This window comes from Eschrichtius robustus, chromosome 11, assembly GCF_028021215.1.
Source record: "Eschrichtius robustus isolate mEscRob2 chromosome 11, mEscRob2.pri, whole genome shotgun sequence".
Lineage (NCBI taxonomy): Eukaryota > Metazoa > Chordata > Mammalia > Artiodactyla > Eschrichtiidae > Eschrichtius > Eschrichtius robustus.
The window spans coordinates 74,081,099-74,106,654 of record NC_090834.1 but is presented as its reverse complement, the minus strand read 5'-3'; the positions used below and the strand labels follow the sequence as shown (position 1 = coordinate 74,106,654).

The 25,556-nt window shown below is 33.9% G+C and overlaps 1 protein-coding gene across 12 annotated transcripts in view; it reads left to right on the top strand.

Annotated features, from left to right (window-relative positions):
* The window catches only part of SOX6 (SRY-box transcription factor 6), a 625,789-nt gene that overhangs the window by 67,251 nt on the left and 532,982 nt on the right, over positions 1-25,556 (top strand). The gene's annotated exons all lie outside the window — the stretch shown is intronic.

The following is a 25,556-nucleotide window of genomic DNA, read 5'->3' as shown; positions in this document are numbered from 1 at the left end:
CCAGTGGTTCTCAAACTTCAACATGTATCAGAATCATCTGGAGGATTTGTTAAAATAACTATACACAATATTCTGTAATTCCTAGTTATCAGTTTTATCTCCATTACGTTCTCTTTTCATTTTCACCATTTCTTTTTAAATGATTTCCTTCATCCTCCCTCTGTGTCGTAAACATTTTAAAAAATTATATCTAGTGAGACTTTTATCTATGCAATGGCTTAATTTTCCTTCTTCTATTTCTTTTGTGAGGTCTGCCGCTCACTTTTCAACTACTATTGTCTTATCTCTTCTTTGATCTCTTCATCTTGTCTTTGAGCTCTTTTTTTTCTCCCCCCCGCAGAGATCATGCTATTTTTATTTGAGACTGAGGAGAAATATTTGTCTAAATTTTTCCTTTGTTTCCTTGAGCAGGGGAGGAAATCATTACTTTTTTAATGTGTCTTTAAATAATATCCTAGTTTTTTCTATTTTCTATTATTTTTTTCTATTATTTCTATTATCCTATTTTTTCTGTATATTAAGTATATATGGATTCTGTGCTAATTCATTTCTTATTGCTTATCTACAGCTGGGGGCATATTTATACCGGGTGGCTGTTTGCTGAAAAACAATATTAGGAGGGGTAGTATAGAGTGAATTGGGGTAGTCTTAGAAGCTTTAAAATTGACATTTGTTGTCTTGAAAAATCTCTATTATTATTGTTATTATTATTTGCATTCTGCCTATATCTTTCCTTAGTTTCTGGCATTAGAAGTTTGGCGTGGCTTACAATGAAGCACCTGAAGTCAGGCTATCTGTGTTGTGATCTGGTCATCTCTGCTTCCTTTCCCTCACCTCAGTCAGTGTTTTAGATTAGATTATAGACAAGATGATGTATCTGCATGTTTCCTCCTTATTCAGCTCAACTTCACCTGTAGTTCCTCAGTGTAAAACCAGGTCTTCACAGGAATACTCCCTATTAGTTCTATTGTCTCTCATGCCCTTAAATCTTATCACTTTAATCAAAGGATCATTTGATATTCTTTCAGACTGTGGCACTTGGTTTTAAAGAAGTTTATTTCTGCTTGAGGTCTGAGGAGGTGGGTGTCAGCTCATAGTATTCTCCTTTATTCTGGCTTAGATTTCAATATATTTGGAATATATTCTTCATTTTGTGATTTGAACTTGTAGGTATTTCATTGCTTCATTGAAGATAACCTCAGGGCCCGCCCCCGTCCCCCCACCCCCCATTTTTATTCTTTTTGGTTGTTTTCAAGGGAGAAGAGTTAAGAAAAAATTGCTTTTACTCCCTCATCTTTGACCAGAATTCTGAATTGTCTCTTTAAAAATATTTATAAATATATCCTCCTTTTAAGTCAATTAAACATTTTCTGACATTTATTATCTGCTATGTGTTAAACCTTGTTCAATGAGCTTTATATAACTATTATCTCTCTTACTCTTAAAAATCCTGTATGTTAAAAAAAAAAAAAATCCTGTATGTTTTCAGTATTATCTCAGAAATCCAAGGTTCAGAGAAATTAAGTAAACTGTCCCAGGTCATACAGTAGAAGATCTAGAAGTAAAACTCAGGTCTATTGGACTCCAAAGCTGTATGTCCCATCTAGCCCCTGTCTATATAATCCCAAATTTTGAATAAGAGAGTTTATGCATATTTCATAGTTAGATTTTTCACTGCCACCTTTTGGCTAATTTGAATTTGATAAATGTGTCTGTACATATCATCTACCCACACATATTAATAATAATGATAATAATAGGTCATAGGCTTACCTTGATGACTTATATCTGAGTATGCATAGATACACATTGTACTAGTAAAATTTTTCTCCCATTTGGGTTATCTATCAAAGGAACCAGTGGAACTTTAGGTTAAAGTACCACCAACTGGAATAATCTACTGGTGCCTGAGCATGAACAAGATAATATTTTTGAAATAGATTATTCATGCACCAATTGATCCTATTCTGATTTAATCTACCGTGTGATTTATTTGACATTCTGAATTGCAGAAAAATATCCAAAGCCACCTTAGGTAAACACAGCTTATCACTGTACTGGAAGATTATGAATGGTGAGCTATATAGCAGCATGTAGGGAAAAAGTAGGTGGGGGCTGAAGAAGAGAAAAATTGGGCCCAGGTTGTACAGACAACTGACTGTTCCAGTTTTCTTCTCACATCTGGGAAACGATCTGCTTGTCTTGTTTTAAAAAAATGTTCCTCATTGTGTTATAGAGTAACAGGGTCTTCAAATATACACAAACAAAATAACATGGCATACTTGTCAGAGGCTTAGTTACTAGCAACGCGTGGTACTACTTAGAGGTGGTTTGCCTTTTCCCCAGTAGCAGTTTGGCTATCTGGTATGGAGGCCTGCTATAAGATTCTCCAGCTTTATTCTAAGTACTAATGTCCTTTGGTGCCTCTATGACTCTAATTACTACTTACCTGATGGTTAGAAAGTTTTGTCTTGGCATAATGTATCTAATCAGTTTTAAATTCTTGAATTAAAAAAAACAACAATAACAACTAGAAGCTAACATCACTATCATAGGGTATTAATATTTCAAGTAGAATTACAGTTGTGGTAGAAATTGGCAGGTAGAGCAGATCATGATCTGGAGCCCCAAAGATGTGACTCAGATGAAAAATGACTCCTTAAATAAGTTGAGAGCAACTCATTCAGGTGCATCAGGGATGGCAAGTTTTTTTTTTTTTTTTTTTTTAATTTAAAAAGCACTTGTGATACTGGTAAGCTAGTGACCACCAGTCTCAAAAGAGGCACTGTAGTGAGTACATGGTAGTATTCAGGCAGCTACGAAAAAACTGGGTGTGCACTTTTTAAAGGAAAGGGAAACACCCTAGTGCTTTTCTTATGGGCTGTGAAATCAGAGTCTAAAATGTTTTCCCCTGAGGCAAGCTATTTTTGTAAGTGCTCTTGCCTGGAGAAGTGCTATCAATTTCTCTTCTTATTTTTCAGCTCCTTGGGTTCTCATTCACATACCTTCTCATTGTTGTGCTTATTCCTGTCTATCTTTCCATAAGTCTATTTGCATAGATGTTTTTCTCTTTTTTACTACCTTTACATTGCCCTATTTCACTTAGAAAGGTTAGTTATTGGAGTCTTTAAGCAATATTGGTTTTATACACGCACAGATCCCATCTGTTAAGTTAATGCTTATAACTTGACAGAGGAAAACAGTGTGTGAGTGTAGGGTGACTGTAAGAGCAGGTGCTTTGGAATCGTGTATTCCTGTACCAGGACCCAGCCATCCATTCACACATCTTTGGAATACCTTTGGACAATTTACATTACTTCTCTGAGCCACAGTTTTCAAGGTGGAGATAATGCTTTTCTTACTGGGTTGGTGTGAGATATAAGTGAGATAACTTATGTAAAGTACAGTTAGTACTAAACATAATAAATGTGACATATGGTACTGTTGATCAAAATTATTTATTCCTTTACTTCTTGTAGATGAAGTATACTTCTCCCTCCCTACTGATTTGGGGTCTTGGCCATGTTATTTCTGAGCAGAATCATTTAGGAGGCAAAAGTTTCTACCAGCTCTCTTATTCCTGTGCCCTCTGTTATAAGATGAACATGTTTCAGATATAGGATGTATCGTCGGTCTGAGTTCTAGAATGAGAAGACAGTGGAGCAGACTTGAATCTGACTCAGCCTAGAACAGAGACACAGAAGCTGACCTCCTTCTACCAACATGTAATATGAGCAGATAAATAAATTTTTTTTGTTGTTAAGTCACTAAGGTTTTGAGGATGTTATGCAGTATACAGTTGTCCCTTGGTATCTGTGGAGGATTGGTTCCCGGCCCCCTCTTGGATACCAAAATCCACGGATGCTCAAGTCCCTTATAAAAAATGGCATAGTATGTAGTGTGTATATAACCTATGCACATTCTCCTGTATACTTTACATAATCTCTAGATTACTTATAATCTCTAATACAATGTAAATGCTGTGTAAATAGGTGCTGGCAGGTGGAAACTTCAAGTTTTGCTTTTTGGAACTTTCTGGAATTAAAAAAAAATATTTATGATTCTTTGTTAGTTGAATCCACTGATGCAGAACCCACAGATACAGAGGACCAACTGTAGTATCATTTCTGTTACCAATTTCTGTATTTGTCAGCTTTGCTGCAGTCACAAAGAATTCCAAAGTCACAGTGGCTTACAACAACAAACATTTGTTTCTCAGTCATGGGTCTTCAGGTTGGCTGTGGCTGTGCTTGATTCTTTTTGGCCACATGTCATTTCAATCTGTGATCCAGGTTGAGGGAGCAGCCCCTATCCTGGGACATGCTGTTCTCATAGCAGAGGCCAGGAGTACAAAAGGCTGAACTAAACTATGTAGGTGCAAATAAAGCTTCCGTAAGGATATGGCATATGTCACATCTTCTCATATTGCATTGGCCAAGACACTTGTCCAACCCTGACAATGGGGCAGGAAATACACTCTACCTACTGGGAGGCACTGGAAATCACATGTCAAAAAGTGGGAACAGGTAGTTGGGATCGTAATATAACCATCCACAGTGGGATTTCTACACGTTAGATTTCTTTTGCCTTCAGTACTTCTCTTTCCATTCCAGGATTGCTGAGCAGGTATAAAATACAATACATCTGGGAGAGGTAATAGATTAATTTAATTTCACTCAGGGTAGAACTGTTACGTACTTTTCTCAGAGCAGAGTCCAGCTGACGGTACAATGGCAACAACAAAGAATAAAGAAAACAGTTAAGTATCAGGAAGTGTGTTGGATCCATGCAGATTGAATATGGTTCCCAGAAAGCATTGGGGAAAACTTTTCGTCTTGGAAATGTAATTTTATGATGCTGTCAGGTTTCCAGGATTCTAAAATGAAATGGCTGTGGCAGTGACCCTTTCTTTTTGACTAATTGCCTAGGTTGATTTTTTTTTTTTTACCCTCCTCAGTGCTCTAGGAATTTTTATGAGCCTCTTTAAAGTAACTGAGATTCCAGTCAGGATACTTGCAATGAACAGGTGATATCTGTAGTCTAGTTGTTGTCCCTGAGTGAAAAGTCCCTTTGGCTACTGGAGCTTCTTCTTTGGATTGGCATCCACTGTACTTGGGAATGAAAGCTCATTAAAAAAGTGTTTTATCTATTACATAACCTGCCAAAGTTTCCTTTCCCTACATTTATGCATGTCTATGGGGGTCAGAGTATCTTAGAAGGTGTCTGGGGAAAACTTAAACTTAATGCCATATTTAAATCATTCTTTGACCTTAATTTCTCTTCTCTGTCTCTATTTTCTTGTCACTTAAAAAATATCTGAGTCTTATTTGAAGCAAACTTGATATAGGAGAAAATGCATTAACTTTCAGATAAATTAGTACATTTTAAATTTAGTATCATATCATGAAATTTGGAAGAGAGGTTTTCTTTAAGAAGTTTAGCCTATTGAATAGAATGTGGAAGACATGATTTAATGATAAGTTAGATTTTTTAATCCTACTCACTGAAAATGAAAGCTTATTTATGTTATTTCTCTTCTTTGATCCTTATTTTCTCAAAATCCGGAAAGTGGAGGAGATCGATAGCCTTCCCTCCTTTTCTTACTGGGATATGTACTAGTAGATCTGAAAACATCTTGCCTTCAGAAGAAATGTGCAGGAATTCCCTGGCGGTCCAGTGGTTAGGACTCTGAGTTTCCACTGCAGGGGCACAGGTTCGATCCCTGGTTGGATCCCACAAGCCGTTTGGTGCGTGCCCCCCCAAAAAAGTAGAAAGGTGCACAAGAATTCCATTAGTGATATAAGTATAAAGGTGAGGTCTGCTTGGATATGAATACATTTTGCCTTCAGTGATGAATTTACTTTCCAGTCCAGCTTTTGAAATATAATGACTTATGTTCATTAATTGAGTTCAAGAAATAGAGAGGGTTTTTTGGAAAGACAGATACACTTCTTTTGCCATGAAACATGATTATTGAAAAAGTTACTGTTGTATTTTTGAAAATAAAGGACATAAGTACAGCTTTTAAAGTTTTTTTTGTTTATTTTTAAAACAGTTGCCAATAATTGAAGAAGATGAGATATATATTATGATCTGACACACAGTAGCAAATATTTCCCTCGGTTCCTCATAGGAATGTGTTTTTATTCTTTCCTTAGCTATGATTTTTTTCTGGGTGAAGTTTGTTTATGTAATGCTTCCATATTTAAATTCAAAAGATATATTACAGAGCTCCTGATACGCAGAGCACTCTTCTAGGCTTTGCATGTAAAATTAAAATGAATGAGACAAGTTTTCTCCCCTCGATGAACTTACAGCCTAGTGAAAGAGACAACAGATATTGCATAAATTATTGCAATATAAAGCAAAACTTATGTGTCCAAGCAAAATATATAGCCAATGATATCAGCATGCTGAGGAATGAGAGATTAACTCCAGTTGGAAAACTTAACTCTCAGGAGGACTTCATGGAGGAAGTAGCATTTGAATTCAACAGGTAGAGGTGGAGGGGAGTGGAATTCCACTTGTTTTGAGGAAAGAATATGAACAAAGGCCTGAAGGTGGGAAAATGCAATTCACTTTGGGAAAGCAGGAAACAATCCTTTTTTAACTGAAGTTTTGCCCGTGCTCAAGATGATGAAGCTGTGAAGGAAATTGGGGCCAGATTTATGAAGGCCTTGAATGGGATAGCAAAGATTTTGGTCTTTATGCTGAGGGGTAAAGTGGAGCCAAATAGATTTTGAGCATAGTAGTGATGTGATCATATCTTTATTTAAGGGAGATAACTGAAAAGATTAGGGATGGAGTAAGCAATGAATTAATAGGAAAAGAGACTGGAATTAGATATCTCAGTTAGGGTGCTTAGAAGTTCAGATGAGAGACAATAAGGACTTAGTCGAGGGCTGTGAGAGAGAGTAGGAAGGAGTTAAAAAAATTAGAGAATCATTTTGGAGATGACATAAATAATGATAAATATTTCATTTGCAAATGAAATAATTTAATGACAGATTAGTTTCCAGATTCAAGATGCATTTTGTAGATAGAATTCCGATGATCTGGTAACCAGTTGTTATTCAGGAATAATTTTAACATGCTTTTTAAAGTTAATTCAGTCACAGTAGCAATTATTTTCTTCAGTCTTCTGTGATCCCTGGGTATCTGATGTGGCCATCAGTTTCAGTTCTAGTACTGCAGGTGTGATCTATCTGGGTGTAAAATCTGTAGGTTACCTACAAGGTCTATTGAAACTGCTTTGCTAGTGTGTCTGGCTCTTCCTAAAGTTCATGTGAGAATGAAAGTAAAAGTACTATTCTGAGTGGTTATAACAGTATCTTGATTGAAGAACTCTATATTTTTAAAGAATTTTCATTCTTTTATCATATCCCATTCTTTCAACAATGTTGACACAATAAATATTACATATTACACATTTTAGAAGCTTGGGAAAACTGAGAAACAATAAGATTAAGTGACACTTCTAAGATTACACAGAGCTAGTATAGAGAAAGGAAGAGAGTGCTCGACTTTGGACTAATAGCCACTATTATGTGACAATGTTACTCTGCTTTTACTGGTTTCCCTTTTGTGTGACCTAGTTTTAGTAAAATAACTGTGCATAGATATCCCAGATAACTCCTCCATTCCCTCCAATTCAATTAAATAACATGAGTGTATCAATAGTGCACTTTCGGCATTTAAAAAAAAAAACCCACAATTTTTTGCCAACAGTTTGCAGTCTTACATTTAGATGGAATTTTGCTTTTACATTAAAAATCTTTGTGTGCTGATTAGGAGATGTGAAACTCTCAATCAGGTTCGAGTCTCATCCTTTTTTATTTGTGGAATAAAGATCGTTCCTTCAAACCAATTGACATTGCATTTTGCTATAATGTTCTAGTGACGTTCTTGTTGGAATCACAGTTCTGGGCATTGCCTGGCCTCATCAGAAGTCTATCTTTCCCTGACTTTACATGAGAATTTATAGGTTGTTTTACGTTCGTTATCCTTTTCACTCTGTTGAGAGGATCCTTCCCCTTGCACTGTTATATTTTATCTCTAATGTCCCTCTTTTTTGTGTGTGTGTATATATTTCAAAGTCCTAGGACTTTGCTTTCTTTCTTTTTTACTTATCTGTTTCTTCCATGACCTCATGTACATTTCCTGGTTACAGGATCAGAAATACTACCAGACACTGCCAGGATACCTCTGAGTGTGACGTTACACAAATGCTTATATCTGTCTCTGTCACTTTCTAACCTAACAACGTAGTTTTTCTAGTGAGTTTTTCTTCTGCTATGTAGAGTGCTTCTGGTTTACTTTTCTCAGGTTGTCTCAGCACTTTTATCTCACATTTTTCCTTTTTGGATTGCATATGTATTTCGAGGCACTGACTTATTTGGCACTGACGTTGAGACTATTGATTTTGCTCACAGTAATCTTGGAGTCATTCCCTGCCTGTGGACCAAGTTTATTCAGACACTGGGTGGAAAAGTGCGTTTTCAGATACTTTCATTATTTTCCTTTACTTTCCAACAGTGATTTGCTTTTATTTACTTGAGTCATGTGTATTCATAAGTAAGAAGGCTCTAAGGCTCTAAGCCAGAACTTCTCAAATTTTCTTGGTTCATGGTGTCTTTAGTGTGTCAGTAATTTTTTCAAGATGGCTCTGGTCCAAAAGAAATACCTAACAGTTCTCTTCAGTACTTAGTTTGGATCAAACAGCTTAAGTTTTTATGTACTAAAAATTTAGCAGACTTTTGAAAAAATAATACAGATAAATTGAAAGTAAAAACACTACTTCAATTTCATTTTTAAATGATCACAATTGCTAATGATATGTGTCAATCAACAGATGTCGTGTAGAGCTGTGTTTCTCTTAAAAAGTTAAAATATGTTAGTATTTCTATGAGTTCTCTGTGGTGCGTTGGGATACCTTGGTGCATAATGTAGGAACTATACAGCCTTTGGTACTTTTCTTTTGTCTACCATGACAACATGTTTTTCTGGTATATGTTAAAGTGTCTGGAAGGTGGTAGGCACTCATTAAATTTTGGTTGTTTCCATTGTCCTTAGGCAAGCAGTTGTTTCACAGAAGCTGGGACAAAAAAGAACATAGGTACAATCTGAAGTTCTGGTGTAAGACATATTTTAAGGCGCAATACTTTGCTGAGTTATGTTTTGCCATGCTTCTTGCTTTCCTCTTGAATGAATTCTGACAACTGTAAGACGCTCATATGGGCTTGTCAGAGGCATAGTTGAAAACCTTAATCTCCTCCCATTTGTTTTTAATGGGAGGAACTCATCTTAGACATCTGTTCTAAGGAAAACAATTAGAGAGAAATTATGATGCAGTGGTCTTATTTTGAATGTTATTTTGCAACTTGGCTAGCTCCTGTGCTTTTAAGTTTTAGTAGCATAATAGCCTTATTTCAAGGTAAACACTAGGAGGCAAGTATAGCTTCAAATTTCTCGTCGTTAGTTGAATGAGTCACCTTGTTCTGATTCACCACTGCAGACAACCAAATTGGGAATAAGAATTTAGATGGAGGATGCAGGGGGTAACATCTGCTTTGCCAGCATTCTACTCACCGAATATACTGTTTGTAGAGTTCAGGTACTGCAATCAAAGAAACAGGTAAATCCTGAGCATATAAAGACATCCTTTTGAGGTTTTGATACATTACAATTCTGTTTTGACTTGGCTGGAATTTTTTTTGCTTAAAAAAATTGGTTTAATCTTCCCTAGAGTGTTAAGTGCTAACTCAATGTTTTACTGATTATGCAGAAGGAACATCAGATGGTTTCTGAGGATGACACTGTATAGGTGGGAGCACTGGTGACTGAAACTGTGGTAAACTTTGTAGCTCCATAGTCATCATCATCCATAGCAACATGTGCTTTTGTGACAGAAGAACAGACATGTAAAATTTTAAGGAAAAAAAATACTTTTAGTTCTGAGGAAAGAGTTTAGGTAGCTTGTAAACTACTACGCAGTAAGGAGGTATCATTTAGAATGAAGCCCCTGTTGTATTATATTCATCAAAGAAATATATTTGTATATATTTCCTTGGAAACTTATTTTTTTCCTCTTACCATCCTTTTCCCTGAAAATCATCTCAAACTGTTAATTTATTTTTTTATTCAACAGAATCAGAATCTTAACTGAGATACATTTTTTTTTCTGGGTTTTGTTATATTTTCCTTCAGTTAACCTGCAAGAAGGATTGGTTACTGTCCCCCCCTCCTGATCCGTTTACTTACACTGAAAAATGGAGAAATAAAATTAATTGCTATATCAGAAATATCTCTGTAATGGATCTCAAATCTAAGACAATGGTGATACTAGTCTCCAAGATGTGATGACATATAACAACAATTATGACAACATATAAGTTCAGAATAATCTACCTTATAAGGGTATCTTATTGCAAACAAGAGCCAGGGTGTTAATAATCATTATTTTCCATAAAAAGATGAGTTCTTATTAAAATGAACTTTGATTAGTAGATTGATATATATAAAAATATTTCTTTTCACCAAGTAGGTTAACTAAATTGTCCTTTGCTTTTTACAATGTCGCATAATGAAAAATAAATTATTGAAGACTCGGTACTAAGATAGTGTATAATGTACAAAAGGAAAGAGAAAATACTGGTTTACCCTTAAGAGATTTACAGTCTGAAGAAGTGCATATTAAAACAATTTAAGAGTAGCTCTGTTCATGTAGACCAGGATCAGGTGCTTAATACATGTTGAAGGAAAAAAATAACAGTTGTACATAGGATTAAGATAAATAAGGCCATTGACTCCAACCAGTTCAGAGTAATAGATTTTTGATTTGAAGAAACAAGTAAATAAGTAACTAACTGTAGGGTTAAATGTGAATTCAGGAGCTTGTAGTCTTTAAAGCTTGTGAGCAAGTGGGTCAGAACCATGCTGCAGTCTACTGATTTGAAAATTAACAGCTTCCGAATTTTGAGAGTGGCAACTTTTTCCTTTCTCAGATGTCATTCATTCCTATTTGTTCTGATGTGACATGAGATTGGTAAATCTTTCATACTCTCCATGATTGTACTCAAAATGAGGTCTGTAGATAGTTGAATTAGCTTAAAAGACAGACATGAGATAAACTGAAATGAAAGAGACACTCATAAAATACACAATAAAGTTAGATTCAAGAATATTAAAACGAAATGTCCTGTTTAAATGATCTAGGGTGCTGCCATGTTCATTGAGTTGTTTTTACAGAGAAAGGGGTCAAGTTGAAGTGAATGATCTGCTTGAGTCAACCCATTTTACAGCAGTCATTTTACTTTTGCATAAATGGTTAAGTCAGCTGGAAGAAAGAATTATTTCTCAAGTTTGTCCAGTTAATATAAAATAAAAAATTATTAAAAAGAGGGAGTATATATTTAGTGGACCTGTCTGGGCATAGACACGACTTGTTCTCCTGTCATTTATATGATCTTGTTCTATAGTGTTTACTCTGGTATTCATTAGTACAATACTAAAATACCCCTCATCCTTGCTTTGCTTAACAATATTTTGTAGTATATTTAAAAAACAGTGTGTAATCTTAAAGACGCTTCCATATGTTGAGATCATTATACCAGGATGATAAATTGCAAAACTTCATTCAGCTGTACTGACTCCAGGGATATAAAAGATGTTTGTAGCTAATATACTAACTGTGCATAAGATAGCATACTTTACAAATAAAGCCTTGCCAGGTAATCTTTATATCTTATTATTAGTCACAAGATTAGACACTTATTATATGTGAGGGACTGTGAGTACTTGTGTGAAATTCAGTTCCAAAATAAATATATTTATTTATTTAAATAGGTCTTCTGTATATATGGTGCAAATTTATAAAAGTACATAAGGTGTAGAGTAAAAGGTTGATCTCCTACTTATTTCCTGCAAGTTCCTCAGTTTCTCAGGTTCCCTCCCTGAAAGCCATGTCTATAACCAATTTCCTATGTATCCATCTAGAGATATACTATGAAATGCTTTTTTAACACAAATGGTATTCTTAACACAAGTAGTATTATACATATTTGTCTGTATCTTGCTGTTTTCATTTCCACAATATATATATCAAGACACATAGAGCTTTCTCATTCCTTTTAACTGACTACATAATATTTCAATATATTATATATATTAGTGTGCTATAACATTTAATCCTTGTCTTAAATGGACTTTTTGGTTGGTTCTAATCTTTTGTAGAGTTAAGTAGATGCAACAGAGATCATATGGCCCCCAAAGCTTAAATTATTTACTCTCTGGCCTTTTATAGAAAAAGTTTGCTGATCCCTGTTAATAAATGCCAAAGAAAATGTTGAGCACTTACTACTTTGTGAGGTCAACATGTTTGTTACATATTTTATATAGATCATCCCATTTAGTTATTCTAAAAATCTTTTGAGGTAGGTAATATGATTATTATTATTTTACAGATGAGAAAACTAAGCTGCAGAGAAATTAAATAATTGACCATGGTCACACATCTAATAAGTTACAGGGCAAGGTCTGAACCTAGGTCTGCCTCCTAGCCTTCATTCTTTCTCACTATACAAGACTACCTCTGGTTCCTGTTGTTCTAGCGGAGTGTGAATTAATGGAATAAATAGTAAGGAAGGTTAAAAAACTCATACTGTGCAACGATTGTTACTCTGGGAGGTTAGCTATGCAAGAACATGATTTTCTTTTATTTTGAGGTTCTGTGTGCTTACAATTACTTGAGCACAGGAATAGTAAATATATTCTTTTAAAAGTCTACATTTTCAGAATAAGGTTTAAGTAAGTAACTTCCCATATACAAATTTTGTATTTTTCATACACTCTTACTATTTTAAGTTGATTCTGATACTTAAATCTTCATTTTTAATTAAAAAAATATCCTTCTTTCACTCCGATTAGTCTTTCATAGAGTTTATCCTAATAGAAAGGAGAGAGTAAGTAAATATTTTAAGGGCAACCATGCTCATAATAGTAATAATTGCTACCATTTGTTGAGTACAATAAGTGCCAGGAGACTGTACTAATTGATTTACACTTATTATCTCATTTAATGTTAGCAATAAATCCGTGAGGCAGTATAATATTATTATGTGCATTTTATAGATGTGGAAACTGAAGTTACTTATCAAGGAAAAAGTAGTTTATCTTATTCCATACTTCACAGGAATATTACTGATTCAAAGGAAGTTAGGGAATTCTATTGGCTAAATTAAAACTTTATTATACAGTAGAGTGGATGTGTGCCAAGTGAGTATTTTCCCATGCTGTTAACTAGGATTCTAAGTGAAAGTTTTAATTAACACATAATATTATGCCTGGTAATTGGCTACATTTAACTTAAACTTTCCCTTATTTTTGGATATAGGATATAGAATTCACATTACTAATTAAGGAGATTTACTTGTATACTAATTACAATTCAGAAAAAACTCTTTGAAAGTTGGTCAAGATAGTGACATTTGAAGGTGTGAACTCTGTATAAAATAGAATTGTATACTTTTTTCCTGCTTAATTAATTTTTCCACTTAAAAATGCTCAGCATTATGAAAATTTATAAAAGTACAAAAAGTAGAAAGAAAAGAAAGAATTTACCCCTAGTCCTATACCCAGTGGCAGTCTTTGTTACAGCTTAATATTTCCTCACAGTTGTTTTCTTAAGCGTCGGCTTTTTTTTTTTTTAGAAGTATGTATATATAATTTTTATTCCTTTTTTTGCTTCACGTTATGACATAACTATTTTCCCGTGCTATTACCCAGGGTTCTAAATAAAAATTTTAAGAACCACATAATGTTATGCCTAGTGAGTGGATGATATCTTACTTAGACATTCTCTTATTTTTAGATATAAGTTGCTTCAAATTATTATTATTATTTTTGCCATTTTATCTCTTTTATTCTTTTGCATTTTAAATGATAAAAGTAATCATGCTCATGACAAAAATTCAAATATGGAAACGTGTAAAGTGAAAAATCAAGATCTTTGTTCCACCATGAAGAATTTTCTGGGTATCCCTTTAGAATTTTACTATGCCTATTATGTAAGCACATTTATATCTATCCTTATTTTACCTAAATAGGATCTATAACCTGCCTCTTTTGTTTTGCTCTTTTAAATAATACTGGAATAAATATATTTGTACAAAAATTATTTTTGTGTTTATGACTAATTCCTTAAGATAGATTTCTAGAAGTGGAGCTGGGTCAAAGTGATGGACATTTTGAAGGAAAGCTCTAACTAAATTTGCCAATTTAAAACACTGCTGTTTTAGGAAGAGTATGCTAATATCACCAAATAATAGATCATGCTATTGTTATGGATGTAACATATTTACATACATTATTTGTGCATGTAAAATATGTATATATTTACATACACTGAATTTTTTTAACCAGGGTAGATCTAGTCATTTTCCGTCTACAGTAGATTTAAACCTACCATTTTAGATTTAGCATTGTTATTCTTACTGGTATTAGTTAGGATTATCTTTTTCAGCATGGTTTTTTAGCGTTATAGTTTGGTATAAAAAAATTTGTGTTTGAATATTAATTAAATCTTTACCTCATTTTAAATTTATTTAAAAATAAAAATCCTTTCTTTTCTGATTATACAAAAAAAGAATGTCAAGGCATATAAAAAATTCAGAAAATAAGGAAATGAATAGAGAAAAAAAGAGAAAATTTCAATGATAATCTCAGAATTCATTAATAATCTTTTGCTGCATATCCTTTCTTTTTAAACTTATGCACATATATAAGTATAGATATAGATATGAACACTCATAAATAACATTTTGCTGTATATCCTTTTTTTGTGTCATATGCGTACATACCCATATAATACTTTATATGTTTTTATATAATTGGAAGAAAATAATGTGCTTCTTCAGCCTTTTTTTCACTCAGTAACAATATGCTGTGGGTATCTTTCTTCTTTATAAATATGCATTTTTGTAATGACTGCATTGTACTCTATTTTGTGGTTATACCCTAGTTATTTGAATATTGATTAATCATTGGTTGTCTCCAGCTCCTTCCTATTATAAGCAACACTTCAGCGAACAGTTTTGTACATATGCTCTTTACCCACTTGTCCAATAATTTCCTTAGGATAAAATAGAACTAGAATTCTTGTATCAAAGGACATGTACATTTAAAATTTGGATGCATTGGGAAGAATATCTTTTACTTTTTTCTTATGCTTTTCCATATTGTTTGAATTTTTTCTATAAGTGATACAGGGAATGCAGAATTGTCAAACTGCCCTCCAGAAAGGTTGTGCTGTATTACATTCTCACCAGTGAATCAGAGTGCCCAATTCCTCATGCTCATGAACATTACATATTACAAATATTTTAAGTCTTTGTTATCTTGTATTGAGATATGAATCAATGTGTTACTTAACGTTTTAAAAATTGTGATATTGAATCATTTTTTAGCTTATTTTCTTTTTCCATTTTCTCATTTGCAAATATTCTATTCTATTTTTTTGTGGCCTATTTTTCTATTTTTTTCTTATTGATTTGATGTTCCCATTTGTCATACCATACCAAAAATATACTTTTTTTTTTTTTTTTTTTCTGGTTTGTGGTCTGTCTTCTAACTTTGTTAATGGTCTTTTTTTTTTTTAAATACAGAAGTTTAAAATTTTCAGTGTAGTCAGTTTTACTAATCTTTTCCTTGTTTTAATGTCATTTTTCTTTTTAGTTTTTTTTTTTTTAAACATCTTTATTGAAGTATAATTGCCTTACAATGGTGTGTTAGTTTCTGCTTCTTTTTAGTTTTTACATTTAAAAAATCCATCTGGAATTTACTTTAGTGTAAAGTGGAGGTAGAGATTCAATATTATTTTTTCCAGATGTCTACTCATTCCCAGCATCATTTGTTGAATAGTTTATCATTTCTCCACTGATTTGAAGTGTCACTTATATCATAGACTAAATTTTTCTACAAATTGTCATCTATTTCTAGATTTTCTGTTGTTTATTGATCTGCCTATTATTCCTGTGCCAATAATATACTGTTTGAACTCTTGTACTTTACATTACACATTTTGAACCTAAAATTTATTTAGATTATTTTATTATTGGAAGGGAATTAAGCATGTATATTTAATTTTCAAAACCATCTCAAATTTAAATTATTTATTTAATGTACAAAATAATATCACTGACCTTAGAATATTTCTCTTTCAGTTTTGGAAGTTTCCTTATTGTGTGTGATAGATATGCTAAATATTTCCTTTTTTTTTTTTTAGAAGAAAGACTCCTCTGTCCAGTAAAATTGTTCTGGGAAGCTACCCTGGAGTAGAGAATGCAAGAAAGAGGCTTTGAATTATAGGCTGATGTGTGGACTTGGCATAGTGCCTGTCCCAGAGAAATATGGTGGTTGAAGGGCAGGAGTAGGATCAATGTATAGAAATCATGGGATTTAGAATCTCTTAAACGAAGCTCTTTTAGCATCAGAACCAATAAGTTTTGAAAGGATCTGAAATATTAAGGAATGCTACTTAAATGAAACATGGAAAGTACACTAGCTTTGGAACCAGAGATTGTGAATTTGAGTGCCAACCGTGCCACTTACCACCTTTGTAAATATTTAATCCCAGTGAGTTTCAGTTTTTTCTTTTTTTTAAAATGAGGATAGTAATCCCATCAGAAAGTAATTATGACGATTTAATAAGAAAATAAATATCAACTTATTGCTTAATAATGCCTAGTCTTTTTTTTATTGTGAATTCTGCAGAAACAGCATTGATAGGGATGAAATTTAGGGCTGGGATTTGAGTATTGGAGAGCGCTGTGCATTTCTTCCATCTTCTCACATTAAAAAGACAATGGTTTTTGTCCCAGTGGCGGCACGAGAGCAGTAATGTAGGGAAATGAGAATTATGTCTTGCGTAGCAGAGTATTTTTCCTAAGTGTATCTACACACGTGTAGACACAGACACAGACACACACACACACACAGTCCCATCAATCTCATTGTGAATCAGAAAAAAAAAAAAAAGGGAAATTAGGAAAATTCCAGGACGAGAAGTATACAGGAACTGGTGGTTGATTGGAGTTGGGGGAAATGGGAAGGTACTAGCACCAGAGAAATATATTTCACCCCAGGTATTTAACCCCTTTCCATTTTATGAAGTGTCTTTTTTCAAATGAGTTAAGTGTGAAGGCAAAGTAGTGAAACTGACATGGTATGAGAGAAGTGAATGCTAACTATCCCATTTTACAGATGAAGTAACAGGAGACATTTATGTTCCTCATAGAATAGACATGAGCTCAGTAATTGGAAACTCTGACTTAAAGTGAAGGCTCTGTCACCAACTTGTCATGTGGTCCTAAGTGAGTTATGTGCCTGTAAACTTGGGTACATCTCATCCTGGTATTCCTATTTTTCACTTAGTAAGTGAGGCACTCTGAGAGATGCCAGGCCAGATCTTGTCTGGACTTCACAGTGAAATCTTTAAATTGTTGTGAAAGACATACAGTAAAAGGATAAGCAGGATCTCTCTACATGATTCTCTTCATTTGTTTCTGTGTTTTTGAAGGCGAGCAAAAGATTTAATTACGTCTGGGAAGGACTAATCCGTAGTGTATGACTGAGCTCCCTGAGGACATGCAGTGTGTCCAGTTATTGAGTGTGATGATGGGGTAGCATTGCCAAGGTCATATACCCTTAAGACATTCTTCTTTAAAAAGTGAGTTGTTATATTAGCCACCAGGTCATCTGTGTAAGTTGTGACTTGGGCACACTTCAACGAAATCTCAGGGGAAAAGCAAAAAGGGAAGTACATTTATAGAAGACATATGCCATCTAGGAAGCATTTTCTTACCTCTAATCCTCACAAAAACCTTGGGAGTTAAGTGGCAGCATCCCCATTTTCTACACATATTCTTTATTTCACAAAATTGGATTACATAGTTTTATAATTTTTCTTCATCTAATGTATTTCACACAAAGCTGTAATTATTTGTCTCTTTTACTAGGTTGTGAACTCCTTGAAGTCACCAACTCTATGTCATTCATTTTTGTTTTCCCAGTGCTTAACACAGAGCAAACATTCAGTAAATGATGAGCTGTTGATAATGCAGCTGTTATTTTTATAATCTCATCCTAAGTACATATTTGCACAACAGGCGGTGTCAGTTCATCCAAGTAACTTGGTGTTATTTGCCTGATACTTTAAAATTACAGAGCTCCATTACTGAAGTCATTATTTGTGGTTAAGAGGGAGTGGTACAGAGAGTGGTAACAAGAAGAGTATCTTAAAATGAGTATCAAAACAGATCCTCTTTAGATGTCTTTAAATTTATCTTGATTTAATTACCTAGAACAAGTATAAAGAACAACCCCATCCTTTTGCCTATCAACTTACCCTATAGAAAATAGTAGATTTATTAAAAAAATTTATGGTCTTAAAAAATCAGTACTTATTTACAAACTTTTGTTAAATGATGGCTTTAAAAATGTTCTGCCACTTTATTTTGTGAGCAGAGTTCAGGGAGAAAAAACTCAGCAGGGATGGAATCCTCTCCTTAGTCCAGATATGATAATGCAACTGCAAATGTTGAGACTATTCTAAATATAATATTTATCTCACAGTGCATCCAAATTGTCAGTTGCTGGAGATTTGGGATTGTGCTTTGTTGTTCTGAATCCCCAGAGATTCCAATTCATGTTATGTATCCTGTGGGCTCTCAAAAATGTTAATTGTATTGCTGGAGAATTGCATGTATCATTCTCAAAAAAAAAAACCACTCTACAATAACTAAGGCTTAATTTTCAAGTTAAATTCTAGTTTCTAATTCATCCTTACATTAAACAAATATTTTATTAAAAAAATAAGAAACCCAAAAGCATTGAGAATCTTTTTAGTAAGATAAAACATTTTATAGAATTATTAAAAAAATTCTTTTTGCGCAGAATTTTTTGTGAGCTTATCCTCATTTAACACAGTTGCCCTTTAGCCCAGCAGTTATTGAATTTTAGTGTGCACAGGAATCACCTGGGGGCTATGCTTTAAAATAAATTCCTAGGCCATGCTTTTGGAATTACAGAATCAATAGGAATGGGTGGGGCCTCTTTTAAAAATTTTTTGTTTTAATAAGGAACCTGGTACTTCTGAAATAAGGGGTCTGAGGATTATGTTTTGATGATCACTTTTTTCTCCAGTCCTTCTCACACAAGACCTTCTCTGACTTTTGTTATTAAGCTGATATCATATATGTCTGAAATCAGTCAGGCTGCAAGAAAAAAAGGAATATTAAAAAATACATTAATAGGTGTTATTTCCAAGAAGTATGTTTTACTAAGAAAGCAGGAGAAGAAAGAAGAAATAAAAGAGAACAAGTTTATTGAGTGAAAAGTTACAAAATATATTGCAAATTTTTTTTTGGCCTATTGCTAAATTTTTGTTTGATTCTGGTAAAGTGGACAAGTTGCCTTATGTTGTGTTTATGAAGTATACGAAATTTTTCTGTAATCAAGACCTCAAGATACAAGAGTTTTGGGGATTAAGTCACATGGTAGTAATTCTATAAATAGGTTTTGGAAGTTTGTGATCTATATTTTGGTCTTGGTTCATAGCAATAAGCTGCCTTTGTAAAGTGGAAGGCACGTTGTCTTCTCAATAATCTCATTCATTTTTCATGTAGGTACTATTTTTATACTGACCATTCTTTTTTTTTTTTTATGGGTTTTCTCAGTTGTGAATACGTATCAAACTTAGTCAATTCTATCTCTGATTTTACTATCCTGCTACATACGCTGGCAGAGGTGAACTCGCAGGCCTAGGAAATGCAACATTAATTCCTCCTCTTCTGACCCAGAAATACCTTGATCCTGACCATCTATGATGTGTTAAAGTAGGCTTAGGAAATGTTACATTAAAGTGTAAGGGTATACTTCCAGTGGGTGTGGATAAAATATAAAATTGTAGAATGTTGAAGTGGTAGTGACTTTAGAGGTGAACTGGTACAGCAGTTCTTGAACACCATCTGAAGCTAGGTGGGCTTTAACAGTCACCTCAGGAGCTTTCAAAAAACTGGAAACTCTCGGCCCACTCAAGGAGATTCCGGTTTAGTAGGTTTTGGGGTGGGGCCTAGAAATTCAAATTTTATAAAAGCTTTCTAAGTGATTATATAATCAGTTAAGTTTTGATACAACTTTAAACTTAGGGTAAGAATTCTTTCTACAGCATCCCTGGCAAAGAGTCATCCAGCCTTAACTTTGACAAACTCCAGGAACAGATCTCTTTTTTGTGAGGCAACTTATTGTATTGCTTTTGAAGATTTGTCTGGACTGAGCTAAAATTCACTACCTTGTAATTCCCACCCACTAGTGTTATTTTTTATTTTGGAAAGAAGAAAGAGTAACTTTCAATCACATTACACTCACTGTGCTAGATATTACCTTTCCTTTGTTGGCTTGAAAATATTAAACTAGATAGTTTCCTTAGCTGCAAAATGGATTATCAGAGTAGATAAGCAGTTATCAAAATGAGGTCTGTATGGGGACCCCTGAGACCCTTTCAAGGGGTCTAAAAAATCAAAACTATTTTCATCATAATACTAAGATGCTATTTGCCTTTTTCAGTGTGTTGCCATTTACACTGAGGATGCAAAGCAATTTTGGGCAGGACTGCTGGTGCCTTAGCACCGATCAAGGCAATGGCACCAAATTTTGTTAGTAGTCATTGCATTTTTTAGAATAATCACCATTCACAGAAAAATAATCTAGTTTTGCTTAAGAATGTTGCAGATGAAGCAGTACAAATTATTGATTTTATTAATTCTTGACCCTTAAGTATATTTTTAATAGTCTGTGATGAAATGGGAAGTATGAATAAAGCACTTATGCTACCTACTCAAGTACTGTAGTTACCTTGAGAAAAAATCACTTGCATGATTGAGTTTCAAGCTGAACTGTTTTTTTCACAGAACGTCACTTTTACTTGAAAGAATGACTAACAGACACACAATGGTTATTCAAACTGTGGATACTTGACAGATATATTCTCAAAAATGAGCAAAGTGAGCCTCCCATTTTAGGAAAATCAACTGACGCTATTTGTTGTCAATAATAAAATTTGAGCTTTCAAGAGAAAATAAGTTGTTTGGAAAACTTGTATCCACTACCGTGAGCTTGATGGCTTTCCAATATTTAAAAACTTTTCTAAGATTGGTGGTGATATTAACAAATGTGATTTTTTAAAATATTGAATAATGAAATACATCAACGTTTTGAAGATCTGCACAACTCAAGTGAACCAATATTCTCCAAATGAACCAATGGATGATGTTGCAAAAACATGCATGGGTAAAAGATGCATTTAAAGACCAGTGGTTTTTTTTTTTTAATGGTTTAGTGCACTGTAGGTAGCAAGGGATTTTTTAAAAAATTAATTAATTAATTAATTTTTTATGGCTGTGTTGGGTCTTCGTTTCTGCGCGAGGGCTTTCTCTAGTTGCGGCGAGCGGGGGCCACTCTTCATCGCGGTGCGCGGGCCTGTCACTATCGCGGCCTCTCTTGTTGTGGAGCACAGGCTCCAGACGCGCAGGCTCAGCAATTGTGGCTCACGGGCCCAGTTGCTCCGCGGCAGGTGGGATCCTCCCAGACCAGGGCTCGAACCCGTGCCCCCTGCATGGGCAGACAGATTCTCAACCACTGCGCCACCAGGGAAGCCCAGACCAGTGGTTTTTAAAGTAACAGAATATAAAAAGTTCATTGATATTCAGGTTTCAGATTCCATATTGCACTTAACCTTTGAGAAACTATTACTTGTCAAATTTTGATATAGTATTAAAGAAGAATAGCTACAATTATCTTGAAAGGCTGTTAAAAAATCTGCCTCTTTCCGACTTCATATCTGTGTGAAGATGGATATTTTTCACATACTTCTGTCAAACCAACATATCACAACAGATTGAATGCAGTAGCACCTATGAGAATCCAGCTGTCTTTTATTGAACCAGGCATTTGAGATATTTAGAAATGCAAAACAATGCCAGTCTTCTAATTTTTCTGTTTTGTAAAATATGCTTGTATTTTAAAATTATGTTATTTATGTTACCGTGTAATAGGTTCATCACTAAATGATTATTACTTAATCATTTATTTTATTTTAAATGAATTAATAACTATTTAAATTTTTTCTTAGCTTTAGTTTCAGATATAATAACTATTGATAAATATAGCCATAGCTCTTTGCGACTCTGAATAATTTTTAGAAATGTAAAGGAGTCCTGAGACCAAAGAGTTTGAGGATCCCTGGATTAGATGATCTCCAAAGTTCAGTCCAACTAACCACCTTTAGAACATGCAACCATTTTAATGTAACATGTTTCCTCTGAGATTTCTTAGCCATTCTCTTATGAATGCTTGTCAACATCCTTTCTAAACTGTGGCCCTTCATACTGGAATCATATTGCAGATGTAGGTTGAGCAGCATAGAATATATAAGTAGGCAACTAGCAGTATGCCTCAGTAGTAACTATCTTTGGAGATTTTTTAAAATAGGGGAAACTCCTATTTCTTTGAGGAAATAGGTTTTTGTTCCAGGAAAGCGGAGTGTTATACTAGGTAGCATCTAAGTTGTCTTCCTTGATACATCAGAAATACTCTTACTTTTGCCTTAGAAGATGTAAATATCAATAAGTGAAACCTCATTTTCCCCTTCACTATTGTGATATTCTTAATTATTAACAATTGCATTTTTAAAAAATTGTGCATTAGCTTAGTATCAGTTCCTTTGCAAGATGAATTTCACATTTCATTTTCACGTTTCATAGTTCAAATTCTACATAATTTAGTGTAATTATTAAGAGGAAAAGGAAAGCTAAGAATGATGGAGTTCAAGAAACATGGCTTCAGCCTAGCAATGCTATAAAGAGCAAAAGATAATATTATGGAGGGTTTTGCATTTTTTTAAATTGATGCAACTTGGGAGAGAATAGTTTTAATGCAAAAATCACATCTGCAGGAAAACTCATTTGTATTTGCATACAGGATATTTTTTAATGTCTCTCTAATTTTTATTTTGATGTATGAAAGACCAGGCATTGATATCTTTCCAAAAGTTAGTTGAGAAAATAAATGCTTTAAATGTAGTTGTTTTAACTCAGTGGCTCATTATGTATAACATAACATTATTAAACCAACGAATCAATCCTTGACTTGAGTTTTAAACATGTGATGCTACAATTTAATATAAAGGTGGACAAAATTTTGTTACAGGTGTTTTTGGAAGCATTTTGGTACTTTAAAAAATGCCTTAGGTTATTGACTCTCAGAGTTGGAAGGTCATTTAATCCAACCACCCACTTGAACCTTCTTGCTTAGAAAAAAAAAAAAGAAGGGATGGGGATTAAAAAGAGAAATGGGTGTGGTTTAGAGACAGCTTTAAGCAGGATTTAAAATTTTAGCTTGAAAGCTTTTAAAGTCTAATTAAGCAGGATTTAAAATTTTAGCTTGAAAGCTTTTAAAGTCTAATTATACAGGGAGGCGGCAGTGTTTTTATTTGCTCTTTACCTCTGCTCTGTTACCTATTTTTGATAGAGGGGGACATACTTTGTGAAAATCTTTATGGCTTCTTCATTTGATGTCAAGATACTTGTTTGAAGTTGCCTTGTAATTCAGAGGTTTTTCTTTTTGTAACTAATATTAATATTTGGCTTTTGCTGCTAGATTAATAATAGCACGTTAGTCTGGATTTGGTGACTACTTTTGAATGTATAAGTGATATAGTGAATTTTAGAAATAGCTTTTTTGTTTTGGGACAAATTAGACATGTTAAGGATAAAAAAAATCTAAATAACACCAACTCATAAGAATAAAAAAGTAGAAATAAGCCCATATCTCACTCAGTGTTAACATTTTTGTTAAATTGTAGTTTACTTTCTGTGCATGTGTGTATATACACATTTGATTTTCTATAAATTAGCTCTTATTATACATGTTTTTTTTTTATTCAACAATATTTTGTGGCCATCTTTTAATGTCATTCAATATAGATTTATATCATGATTTTTAATGATTACAGAGTAGTGTTATATATACGTACCATAATTTACTTACGCAGTTAGTAGGTTATTTCCAATTTTGGGCTGTTAGAAAAATGCTGTAATGAACATGCATATTACATGTATATGTCTTTTAACATTTTTGTGATTAGTTCCTTAGGATAATTTTTGGAAATAGCCTTTCAAGCTCAAAGGATATTGATGTTAAAAATATTAACACTTTCTGTCAAATTACCATTCAGAAAAGTTGTACCCAATTTATAATCCCATGAATGGTACCTGAAAGTGTTTATTTTTCCACATCCTCATAAATGCTAGTTTTTGTCCAGTTTACAAGATATTTTGCCAATATTTTAGGTGAAAATACTTTATTTACATTTACTTGATTATTAGGGAGACTGTGCATATTTTTGTTATTGGACATTTGTATTTCTTCATTTGTAAATTTACTCTTTATATTCTTTGTGCATTTTTATATTGAAGAGTTTGTAGCAATGCACTTTTTTTTTTAACATCTTTATTGGAGTATAATTGCTTTACAATGGTGTGTTAGTTTCTGCTTTATAGCAAAGTGAATCAGCTATACATATACATATATCCCCATATCTCTTCCCTCTTGCGTCTCCCTCCCTACCACCCTCCCTATCCCACCCCTCTAGGTGGTCACAAAGCACCGAGCTGATCTCCCTGTGCTATGTGGCTGCTTCCCACTAGCTACAATGCACTTTTTATTAAGAATTAAGAATGTGCAAAAGATTTGATAACCAAATAATATGGAGGATGTCAGCACCATGGTCAGACGTAATAGTCTGTTGTCCAGGTTGGATTATTATTTTTTAAAAACATTTATTATTTATTTATTAATTTTTATTTATTTATTTATTTTTGGCTGCAATGGATCTTAGTTGCGGCATGCGGGATCTTTGTTGAGGCATGTGGGATCTTCGCTGAGGCATGCAGGATCTTTTCATTGCAGCCCGTGGGTTTCTCTGTAGTTGTGGCTTGCCAGTTCCAGAGCTCTGTAGTTTGCCGCAGGCAAGCTCAGTACTTGTGGCACGTGGGCTTAGTTGTCCCACGGCATGTGGGATCTTAGTTCCCTCACCAGGGATTGAACTCGCGTCCCCTGCATTGTAAGGTGGATCCTCTACTACTGAACCACCAGGGAAGTCCCCACGGTTGGATTACTGATTGTATGAAAAGTCTTTTAGGACAAAGGCCATTATTTTAAAGTATTTATTTATTTATAAATTGAGATGTAATTGACATATAGCATTGTATTAGTTTTAGGTGTACAACGTAATGATTTTATTTATTTAAAAAATTTGTGATCATATTGTCCAGTGAAATCTTTAACCCATGATCAATATTTGCTGAATGAATGAATGAACTAGTAGAGGAGTGGAACAATCAATGGTGATTGGGTATTCTGAAGATTCATTTTACTAAACATATTGTGATTTTCCAGATGAGATGGTATTTCCTTCTCTATCTTCTTACTTTTGTGCTGCCCTC